This window comes from Mya arenaria, chromosome 15, assembly GCF_026914265.1.
Source record: "Mya arenaria isolate MELC-2E11 chromosome 15, ASM2691426v1".
NCBI classification, from domain to species: Eukaryota; Metazoa; Mollusca; class Bivalvia; order Myida; family Myidae; genus Mya; species Mya arenaria.
In genome coordinates, this window is record NC_069136.1 from 57,898,004 (window position 1) to 57,910,565 (window position 12,562).

At 33.9% G+C, this 12,562-nt stretch overlaps 1 long non-coding RNA gene across 3 annotated transcripts; it reads right to left on the reverse strand.

The window, feature by feature from the left end:
• Window positions 1-2,780: 2,780 nt before the first annotated feature.
• Window positions 2,781-11,822, reverse strand: LOC128219547 (uncharacterized). Of its 3 annotated transcripts, none has more exons than XR_008258575.1 (7): window positions 11,463-11,822; window positions 9,608-9,694; window positions 8,728-8,871; window positions 6,474-6,578; window positions 5,378-5,454; window positions 4,280-4,382; window positions 2,781-3,388 (listed from the first exon to the last, which is right to left on the reverse strand). It is a non-coding gene; the product is annotated as an uncharacterized LOC128219547 (long non-coding RNA). The 3 variants fall into 3 exon arrangements; XR_008258577.1 differs by having other exon boundaries at window positions 11,698-11,730; XR_008258576.1 differs by lacking the exon at window positions 9,608-9,694.
• Window positions 11,823-12,562: the final 740 nt, after the last annotated feature.

The following is a 12,562-nucleotide window of genomic DNA, read 5'->3' on the forward strand; positions in this document are numbered from 1 at the left end:
TTTTAAAAAAACCGATTAAAGTATTAAAAATTTATCTTGTTCAAGTTGGGAGCAAGCACATGGGGGTGCAGATAACACATAGAATAAAAAACGGATCGCTTATCCACTCGCCCACAGGGACTCATACTAAGGTGTTGAATATTTTAACCTTAATGGAAGTTATTAGTTTATCACGTGATTATGTCAATCAACTGATTGTGCAACAGCCTTTTGTTGAATCGGGTTAGTAACGCATGTCAAAATTTTGGACTTCAAAGACTATATTTTAGCACATATCAACATTTATTGAAGGGTTTCAGCCATCAATAGCTTGGCTTTAACACTTCGTTTGATTCGCCATACTTTATTTCGTAATAACAATCTATAAAATCCAAGTAAAAGATGCAATTTCAAAACACTTAACGCTTCGCTTATATTCACTCAGAAACTCATGTTCGAAAGATTTAAAAAAAAGTATGTCATAATCATATGCTCTTTAGCGGCTGAGTTTCTTAATATTTAAATCTCTTATAAATTTGCCAAATAAAATTCAACATGGGTAAACAATTATAACAAATAACGTATTTTATGTATTGCAACATATTTATAAAAAGATAAAGTCAATTAAATCAAATGACCATTTTCAATGTACTTTCTTTCTCGCGGAAAGTGGACATTTCATCTTACTCCAACAAGTGTGGGGTATGGTTGATTCCCTTCGTGACTGAAATCAACTTTTTTAAACACTTGGTGCATTTCAAATCTAGTCCATATAAACAGCCCCTTCAGATTCTTTGACGATTGCATTTCCATGGGAGATCACTGCGTATGATAAACATACAAGTGTTGTTTAGCCACACTGTGGTTTCAATTATGTCAGGGGCGTAGCTACCCCTCTATTCATGTGAATTCATGTGCTGGGGGGTTCAGGGGCGTGCCCCCTCAGAAAATTTTGAAAACCATGGTGCAATCTAGTGCATTATTTAGTACTGGAAAATAACCAGTTTTAGATTCATGTAGTCAAGTTCGCATACTGCAACTTTGGTTGATTTTTTTGTCAGAATCATGTGGATTCAGCCGCGTATTCACGTATAGGCGGCTACACGCCTGTATGATGTGCATATGAATGTATAATTTGGTTTAAATGATGCATAATTAATGTAACACCTCCTTGCTGCTACACCAATAGAAACTTCATGGGATGTTAATAGTAAAAGAACTAGCACTGACGTTCCCATTTTTGTCTGAGTTATTTAATTAACAGATAACAAATTACGAGGTAAACAAATTTGTTTTGACTTCTTTAATGAATTATATAAACACATTGTACAAAGATATCATGACATATTTTAAACAATAAGTATGGTTGTCAATTAAACAGTATGCTAGCTTTAAAGATTTAGGCAAACCATTGGAATTTTACGGCGGTCTTAAAAGGTGTATTTAAAGCTGCAATCTCACCGAATGATCGTTTTGACTACCGGTACTCTTTTATTGTTTGTCAATAAATGGAGTATTTTTTGCAGAAATGTCTAGACCCAATTTTAAGTGATATAAGACTGCTGAAAAAAGATCAGATTGCAGTTCATCATATTTATGTTAAAAAAATGATGTTTTATGACTAAAAGCATTACAAACAATGACTAAAAGCATACAAACAATTTAATGTAAATTACTTTTTCGGCAGTTTTACCAAACATTTTTGATTGGTTCTATTGTGAATTATCTAATATGACTGAATTAAAGGAATGATAACCAAATCAGCCGATTTTGAGACAATTTTGTGTCTAAACTGACAATCTGTGAAAGTGCAGCTTTAAGTTTTGATCTAAAGCTTCATATACACATTGTTATATTGTCAATAACTGTTTAAAAGGTCTCATGTACAAAATAAGATAATAATTTTCATAATATTTAAAATTGATTAAGATAAATAAAGTACCATTATACCTATTTCTTAATAGTGCCGTTTCTCATCTGACAATATCATTCAAAGCCATCATTTCAACTATGAATTTATTTTTAACTTTCAACTTTTCTATAGCATATGCAACAAAATATACCAAAAATACAAGCCATGAACAATATGATTGTTCAACTTGCATTATCTTTGACCTTTTGATATGACCATTTTCCAGTTTTGTTTATTTGTAAGTTGTGCCCTGAAGTATAAAGTATGACTGTATGAATCAAAAACAAGCAATAAAAACACTAAAAATATACCCCAATCCCTGTAATTTCTAATACAGTAGTAAAATCAAGCAATTAAACATTTAGAGCTGCAGCCTCACAGATATACCATTTCCACAACTTTTTTTGTCTTCGAATGAGCAAGTTTTTGCGTATTTATCTGCAAACCAATGATAAAAGATTGCTGACAAAAGATCAGATCGCAGATTTCATATTTCCGTTCGAAAATTAATGTTACTAACGGTTTAAGAAAAGTGCATAAAAATATCAATGTTTTAACTTAAATAGAAAAATCTGGGATTTAATTGTTCGCAAAAATTGGATGGTTCCAATCCAAGACATAAAATGAAAAAAGTTGTCAAAACATCCAAAGTGTGAGAGTGCAGCTTTATTGTTTGAAAGTAACTCTGTTTGCCTTGTGCCCCTAAACAGGGTTTAATTATATTATATGCCCAGTGGGCTTGTCCCTGTATATTTGATTGTATGATTGCAGTAATGGATACTGGTCTAATTATCTTCTGAAAATTTTTCACCAATTTTAAAGAATGAGAAAACATATTAACCTCATATAACGCTGTACAATTTAATCTCATTCATTAGGTTGAAAATTCCCTAAAAATATTAATTGTGGAGACATATCTTATTTAAATACATACAGGAAATGGCGACATCATTTACCCTTTAGTATGAAAAAGGCAGTTTCCTGATATTTGAATAGCGGTTTTTTATTTAAGCATCTCAATTCATAGTATGTATGAAGTTTCAAAGGAAACCAAATCATTGTAACGATTGTTTTCAAAATAGATTCACACTCTTGATAAACTTCTTTTCCTAGTTTCAACTTTTGAGACTTTTTGATGAGCCTGCACCTTCCCCCTCTTATGCAGTGGCTTTAAGCAATAAAGCTACCAGCTCAAGTTGCACAGCTGGTGAACAAGACTGCTGATAGTCGGCAAACTGCACACTTGATGCCATAATAAATCATGTCCATCGACTTCCAGAATGAAGAAATGACAGCAGCACAGAATTGATTTCAATTGGACCTCTGTACTTTCATCACCTTGTTGTAGTCAAAGACTATGTCTTAGTGTGCAGTGCGGGATCTTGAGAAGCTTTCTGCTCGTCTGATGAAGTAAGTTTGGCAGAGTGTGACACTCCTATCTACTCATATGGCTAGACACCTGTGATCTATGTCTTCTTGTGTGTGCCCAACCATCACCTGAAGAGAATTTAGAGGAAGTTAGTGCTTGATTACAAGTCAATGTGACAAAACAAGGTCTTTCATTTATGCCACCAAGAACTAGTATTCCAAGTTTCATAACTCGTATGTTAACTCAAAGCAATTGAGCAGAAACTGTTTGGTAATTAATTTTAAGTCACTGCTTCCACTTATACTGCAAGTAATATTGAACGTGAACCGACTGACCCAAATGCAATTCTAAATAATTTTTATGTGCAGAAACCTTAATCCTATTGACACAAAAGTAATCCAATTGTATGTCTTCACAAAACATTCTACAACAATATTTGTCAATTTAACTCAAAGATTGATTATTGTTTATTAGTCAGACAAACACAGAGATGGCCCTATATCGCTCACTTGATTTGAGAAAGGATTCTAACTTAGTTATTGTTTGGACACTTACTGAACACTTTTGGTCTGACTTTATTATGCAGCTGGTGAAAATATTAAAAGTCCCTTAATAATGGGCTTACAAAAACATAAAAAATGTATTTGTTTAAAAAATTACAAAGGGCCATAACTCTTACAATATTTAAGTTTGTATTGAGCAGAATAAAAGGCTTTGCCTTAAAATACAACCTTAAAACTATATTTACAAGTAAAACAAAAAAATCTACAAATATGTTTTTAGTATCTGGTTTTTGAGAGTGAATGATCAGAAGAAAACATCACACATTCACAATCATATTAAATAATAATTTAGTTTTTTTTAAATTATATTATATTTCAAAAACACTGCAAAAGACAAGACACTTACGTTTCAATTTCTTGATTTAATACAGTGATGATTATCAATTCTTATGAAGGCAGATGGGTCTTACACTCTAACCAGTGCAACTTGCATGTTCTTAGTCACTCAGTTATTACCTTTCTTAAAATTCTCCTCTTGATCTGAGCCACGCCAAAATGATGGGAGATGCTTTTGTTTTTCCATCAGAATGTATAGCACCTCTGTGTTTCTGTTTGTCTCCTGAAATAGTAAAAGTTTATTAATAATAATAACAATAATAATAATCAGTGACTTTTATTGAAATTATTTTCACCGATTGTGCCTTGCACATTGGGGAACAAAGTTGACTTCTGAGGAGAAGATTTTTCCATATAGACATATAGCAAAAAATAGCTCCGCACCCTGGAGCAATGTTTTTTATAAATCAATATCCAGTGAAGAAAATTCATACAGGGTATTGAAACATATTTTGCTTCAAATGAAGACTTTTAACAAAAATAACTTAACTAGCTCTTCATCATATTAAATAAAAATTAACACAGTCTATGCCGCACACGGAGCCCCGCATTTGATCTTTTACCAAAGTTTGATTGAGAGTTTAGTTTCACATCGACAAGTCTTTACAGGTCTATTAAAGCTGCACTCTCACAGATTAAACATTTTGAAAAAGGTTATATTTTTTATCTTAGAATGAACCAATGTAAATGATGACAAAAAAATGTCTTTGAATTCCCGTCAAACATGTCCGAACCAAATTCAAACTATGGATAATCACTGTCATTCACGATGAAATTCAGCACTTCTTGCCCAGTATATATACCCTTACCTTAAGCAGAAGGCAAATTAAAACAAACACATTTGTCCGAAATTTAATCAAACTTTAAATGGTAGTAGGATTGTCATTTGTTCACGTAATTTTCAAGAATCAGGAAGTGGGGAACATTATAAAGCCATTTAACAATACAAACAAGACGATTTTCTATTGAATGTACAATAGTAGTACCGGGGTAATATGCAAATAGTTATTATCTCAAGAAAAGGACATCAAGACCAGTTCATTTACCAGTAGCATCTGACAAGTCAATAATGGTTCTGAGTTTAAAGAGCATAATTTTCATTTTACTGTTTGTTTAATCATTATATATTTAACACCAGTTGTGAAGAAGGAGTTATCATTATATAAGATTATATTATCTGGCAGTGGTTGAAAATGTAAAGTGAGACCAGTTTTTTACCTGTTATTGAACAAACTGTTATGTTGGCAGGACTGTCCTCCTCAGCAATGCAAGAACAGCAATGACTGGCTGGCACTCTGTAAAATGGCGATTAAAACATTTTGTCCAATTAAAACTGTCCCTTTCTAAACAATCCATCAGCAATATATATAAATGAGCTGCCCCATGTGGAAATGTATCTTGGGAAGTTTCCATTCCATGTAATGATGTCATAAAGATGAGCAGAAGACATTACTTACTATGCAGTAAAAGTTCTTACTTTAACAGTAAAGATATCTTTTTTTGAGAAAATTTATCAAAGTGAGCTCTTTTATGTCATGTTTCTAAGTCTTGTACACATCTATGTTACATATATAAATAATAAACAGGAATAAAATGAGGAGTTGTGTACACACTTATTCCTCCTTATGTACTGTGTAACTCAAGAAAAACAATCCATAATTCTAGTAAATCTCTAGAATTCCCTTACTTTTCTCGCTGTACAAAAATGAATGAGGAGTTGCAAACAAGCAGGGCCATAAAACTTTTGCTATTTAAACTGTACCGCAACAGCAATTTAAAGACAGTGATACTCATTGATGGAATAGGCACTTAGACAGCTACATTTTCTGAGAAATGGAGATCAGACTAAATTCTCCAGAGATAATTTATAGATTTATTTGAAATAAAGAACATGTTACAGTGTTTGTGTTAAACTTGTTACTTAACCCTGATTTAACAAAATCATTACCTTCAAACTGGTGATAAAATAAAAACAAATATACCTTATTAAACACTGTTTACTATCACATCTGTACCCCCCCCCCCCTTCTTACATACTTAAGCGGCTGTTACCAAAGTAAAGAATGAAAGGTCCACAAGACCAATTATAAACCATGAACCATGAGAATCCTGTTTACTAATTTGATTTTAAATCACCCAAAAGGCTTTCTACACATAATGGTTCCTTAATTTAAATCTAGTCTCCAAAGGTGTCACAGTTGTGATTTCATTGAAAGACTTGAGATACGTTATTTAAAAAAATGACGACAGGAAAGATTATACGCAGAAGTCTGGCCGGGTATATGAGCCTGGAAATAAATACGCAAAAGCTCACCATGCTGCTAAGGAGTCTTATATAATTCCCGGCCCCAGTTCAGCTGGAGATTCCACACGGCTGGAAAACCGGCCCGGTGCACCCAAGCTTCACCATCGGCAGTATCTGCAAGAGGAGGGTGTAAATCTGGGAAAACGCATTTATAATCAATTTGCGAAAGTTCTTATCCGTCATAAGTAGTGAACATGTATGTGGCTTATAGAACATCTGAAATTAAGTTTAATGAAGGAGACAAAGTTCGGTCTGGGATCTAAACCTGGATTTTGATGCTGAAATTGTAAGGGCCGAATTCAGAACATCCACTCTCACTCACACTCCAACCACATTCCCGTAAGGGACACTCAAATGATCACTTGAGTGGAATATGGGCAGTGACACTCAAGTGATCTGTTCGTATTCACACGCCTCGCTAACACTCCACTTCATCAAGTGAGCAATACAGTATATAATTATACACGTATGTTTACATGATCATATCGGATTATCTGTTTGACTATGGTGATGTTTACATTATACATTGTAAACATATGTTTATTTGAGATTTGAGTACCTTATTGTTAGTTATGGCAACAAACAAATGATAATAAGTGTTATTCTAAAACTGATATTTTCATTTTAAAACAATTGGTTAATAAAAATAAACGTTTTGGGTTGTAAATAACTGTTGCAAAATACGTTTAAATGCATGTTTTTTGTTGTCATTGTTGTTGCTGTTTTAAATATGTAGCCGTTTTCCATTATATCACTTAATATGTATTCATATATAATCTTGTTTTTGTATTCTACATAAAGCGGTCTTGGGCGTTTGAAAATAATATATGGAAGTTGAAAAAATGGAAGTTGAAAAAATAGCAGATGGATAGAATTAGCGAATGAATCTACTTCTTATGGGGAAATAACACCTCGGAGTGAAAAACAACTCAAGAAATGTAGGGGAAAATGGATGAAGATGACGATAATAATAATAATAATGATGATGTTGATGATGATATGGTGGTGTTGGTGTTGGTGGTGCTGCTGCTGGTGTTGGTGGTGCTGCTGCTGATGATGATGAAAATAATAATAATAATAATAATCATAATAATAATAATAATAATAATAATAATAATAATAGTAATAGCAATAATAGTAATAATAATCCAGCTGAATGTAGGCTGGAAAATACATATCAATTCCCTTACCACGCTATGAAATGGCCTAGCGGCGTCAAGTTAGCGGCCTGGCGGCCTAGCCGCCTCATGTGACTAGCGGCCTAAAATTGTTTTCTATTCCAAAGCATTTTATATGCGTTCTTTTCTAAAACAATGATAAATTAAATGTCCTTTTCATAAATCAACATCCTTTAGCGAATATCAGCATTTCCCCCTTTTCATGGGCTGCTGGATGAGTTTTGGGGATTTTTAGGCCGCTAGGCCACCAGGCCGCCAAGTTCACGCCGCAAGACCGCTCAAGCGTGATGTATTTTGCATAGGAAAACAATTATTTTAGCATTGTTTTAGAAGAAAACTCATATAAAAATGCGCTGAAGTAGAAAACAATTTAAGGCCGCTAATGTACGACTAAAAACATTGATTTATCTTATTTTCCATTTAAACCATTGAACCTTGAAATAGATAACAAATTTAGGCCGCTAGTCCGTCAACCTCACGCCGCTAGGCCGCTAACTTCATGCCGCTAGGAATGCTAACTTCACGTACCTTTAGCTGCCTGTCTTTGCAGCCATTGATGAATTGCAAACATCAACATTGCTGGGGGTTCAAGATCATTGCGAGACAAAACAAATATATGATAGGCGCATCCTTTTGAATTTGTTTTGTTTATAGATGGCCACATTATTGAATGAACATGTACTTCAATGGATTATCCCGGTCTCTTAAATATTGTCTGGGAACGAGCATGTCCCTTATTTGTTCCAAATATTTGATATATTTCATCTTTTCTACTTGCCATGTACTTTTTTCACATACACTCATTCAATTCCTATTCACAACCAATCCTCGAGGGCGGTTCATGTGGCCTAGCCGAGCACTCACAAATGTCCCACTCACGCAAAACACTTGAGTCTCACTCACACCTGTGAATACGGATATACCTTTCACTCGAAAATATCTCGACCGTTATGTGATTACAGAGGATTAACTCATTGAGTGTGAGTGAGAGTGATTGTTCTGAATTCGGCCCTATGTTTTGTTCAAATGAAGTATAAACTTACAGTGAGTACAGAGATATCTTGAAATCCAGATTTATCGCTTACCTTAAGTTCGTAGGGCTACAATTGAGAACTTTACTGTAAATTGCAGGAACTGTCCCCATGAGCCTATTGTCTGTTAGGGGAATGGTGGCTTAGGTGATTGGTGGTACCACTCTGCATTTCTTATCCACACAAAACACAGTGTATCTGAAAATGACATAGAATGGCCATGCACTTATGAAAGCTATGCTAGAAATACGCCGTTATGAGTGTATCAGATGACATTTCCACACAGAAATTGTGAGGCCTCCAATACAGCAGTACTGACATCAATGACGAAAACATATATATCTGTCATGGAGCTATGCTGGTTCTGTGGCGTCAAAACCACTGCAACTGGGCAATTCACTAGAAACATCTTTTCAGAAAAAAGAAACAACCAATACTGTGTAGCCTTTGTCACCCAGTGAACACCCAGAGCATCCTAGTTACTTTGAGCATCTATTTACTTAGAAGTAGCCACATTAAGATCTCAAATTAACAAAAAAGTGTATCCGTAAGCTTTCAAATACTGAACGAAGTGCAACTTTAAGGGGGGCTGCGAGCAAATATTGTCAAGGGCAGAAATCTTGCAGAAGTTTGAAAAAGATTATGCAAAGCTCTAGCTTGATGATTTTGGCCCAATTTCAAATTGTTACTCAGTAACACGGCGGCGTAAATTTAATCTAACATCAATATAGTTACACAGGAAAATAAGAAATAGCTTTAAACTCTCTAACATTCATGGCAGAGTGTCTGATGACGGTCCAGTATGCCAAAAGGATGGAGAATATGTGAAACATGCACATACACACCTTTACAGCCCAACATTTGGTTATGGTTTCACAGTTATTCATTTACACAAACTCACAATCAATCAATCAATCAATCAATGCACACCCACCTAGAAAGGTACGACATCCTTTGGAAGAGATGAATCTTGCAGTCTGGTAGACGGTTGCTGACTTAACTTTATTGTCCCAAGCAGCAACTGCAATTAGATAAACATGTTGATGTTCGCACTAAAACAAAGCTTAGTATTGAGTTAAATTAAACATGCAGCCTGTTGGCTGGGGTAACATATCTAAATCCCCAAATGGATGATCTGATCCCAGCCAACAGATCAGCGAAACACGAATTGTATTGCGTGTCCAGGGGGGGGGGGGGGGGGGGGGTCCCAAGGATATATCTTGACGCAACTTACCATAGCCGCCTTGCGTTTTTGTTCACAAAGCCGGCACACACAGTTCATTCTCAGTTTGCATGTTGTGTACTGAAAAGTTCCAGCTTTCCATGACACTCGCAATAAACCTATCCATGAATTAAAACAAATTAACAAATAACTACCAGGTAATTATGGAAAAATAAATGTCATTTTTTACTTGATTGATAAATACAACTTATATTGCAGTCAAACTGGATAAAATATCAGAAAAATGTGTCCTGTTCCAAAAAGTGTGTTTTGAAGTTGCAGACAATAGTCCAAAGACCAAGAATTTAAGTGTTTAGACAGGGGCAGGCAAATCTTAAAAAAAATGTCAAAATTTTAAAATTTAAATAAAACTAAAATTGTACAAACCTTATATAAATCATGTGTACACTTGAAAATACATACAAGGATACAATGTACACATAATCAAACGCTACCTGAGAGAATCATTTTTTTTCAAGAACTAATTGAAGGAGTTCTATGACCCGCAAGCATTTTGTTGTGGGCGGACACCTTTAAACCTCTTTCCCGCACATTAATTAAACACATCTTATGTTTTGTCAGTGCCGGTTTTGATGACCAGTATAAATCTAAAAGCAGTTTTTCTGCCAATATTTACCCAAATGATTTGGATGAATGCTTAACAAGAAAGTGCAGTGTACACAATCAAATAAAGTATTTAGTGTTCCAGAAATAATGAGCAATCTGAAATCTGACCCCTTACATTCCTTAAATATTCACAAAGAGTTAAGTTCAAATTTAAGCAACATAAATCACATTCAAGCAGAATAATTTTAAGCAAAAATGAGCATGAAAATAGAAACCAACTGAATTGTATTTTCAAATGTTCCATCCGTGCTTTGTTTGTTATCTTTTTATGATTCAAATGGTAAAAAAATGGTGCAAATGTGAGAAGCTCTGAAGAAGAAAACTGATATTTTAATAGAAATAGTGATGAAATCACTGACATTATGTTTACTTAGCATCTAAAGCAACAGACCAACCAGACCTACCAGTATGCTAATCTATATTTAACTGCTAAATTTTAAAAACCCTAAACATACAGATAAGATCTGTGGAGCAGTTGTTTACATTGTGTGATTAAAATTAAATTTTTGGTGGTGATTAGTATAAATCCAAGATTTGTTTTCAGAAGATCAGCAATAGTGTTTTTTCTTTGTCTCAATGAAAAATGTAATGTTCAAGTTCATAAGCGCTGTTTAATCTGAGAATTTCCCTTGGTGTGAACCGCTTACTGTGTCCAAGTTATCCAAGCTGGATCTAAGACATTACTACAATATGGGCAATTCGCTCTGCCATTTTTATAGATAATTGTGTATTCCAAAGGTATTCTTTTGGAACATTGAACTCACAACAATATTTGAACTCCTGACGTCCAGCACCGCTGTCAGATTATCTAATCCAACTACTATGCCATTGCATGCTCTTTACTGAATGAAATAATGTAAGGCATTTGTATCATTTCGTCTTTTATTTATTAAAATCTGAGATGTTAAGGGAGCAAATCCCTTTTTAGATTGGAACATACCAAATAATAATAAGCGACGATGTAGTGGTAAACCAAGTTTGCTAGAAATCAATCGAGTTTCTCCAAAATACAAGCAAAAATTACACCGGATGTTGATACTAGTGATTTAGTTTCGGATGAACAAAATCCGGATAAATCATTTGCTTTTCATCCAAAGGGTGGACGATTTATACTACTGTACAAAAGTCATAAAAATAAACGAAAAAAACGTTGAATATGTATTTTAAACACTTACCAAGTTACCATTCTCTTTCCGTAAGAGATGAACGCCATACTGCATAATTGCACGGAGATGGTACCACGGAGATACCCGAAAATTTCCGTTATATTCCGGAAAGTTAAATTTCTGTATACTTGAAAATTTGGACGCTGATGGTACACGAAATATCGAATTTCCTTATTTCTGTTTTTTATGGAATGAAACTTCGGGATAATATACAATAGGCTTTAAATAAAGTAAAACAAATAAAAAATGCTTAGTATATAGCTATTTTTGACCAAAATTATGATTTTTTCCCTGGTCGCCTTAATAGCTATTTTTATGGATACACAAATATACACACACAAAAGTTTAAGAATATTTTTTTTGATATTAAAAGATAATAAGATTTAAAACAATGAAATGATCTCGTAAATAAACATTCAAGCTTATCAACTTACTATCAATGGACATTTTTATTGACATTTGATACATCAAATCTGGACTGAAAATATTAAGGAGACCATTTTTTGTCGCCTTAATCCAGCGGTCCCCATAATGCCTAGATTAATATATATATGGTCACCTTAATATCTGTAGTAGATATATATATATATATATATATATATATATATATATATATATATATATATATATATATATATATATATATATATATATATATATACGAGGGGTGATCCAGAATTACGTGGACTTCTTACATATTTTCTATATTTTTCATCCAAATCATTTTAAAATTCATGCATATCTTATTTGAAGTATTCTGCATAGACGGTATGAAATTTAGATCTGTAAAATTTATGAGTATTGAAAAATTACGGGTTCTTAGATAACAGGAACGGACGGTCGGCACACCGTCTAAAATGAACGTTCACAAACG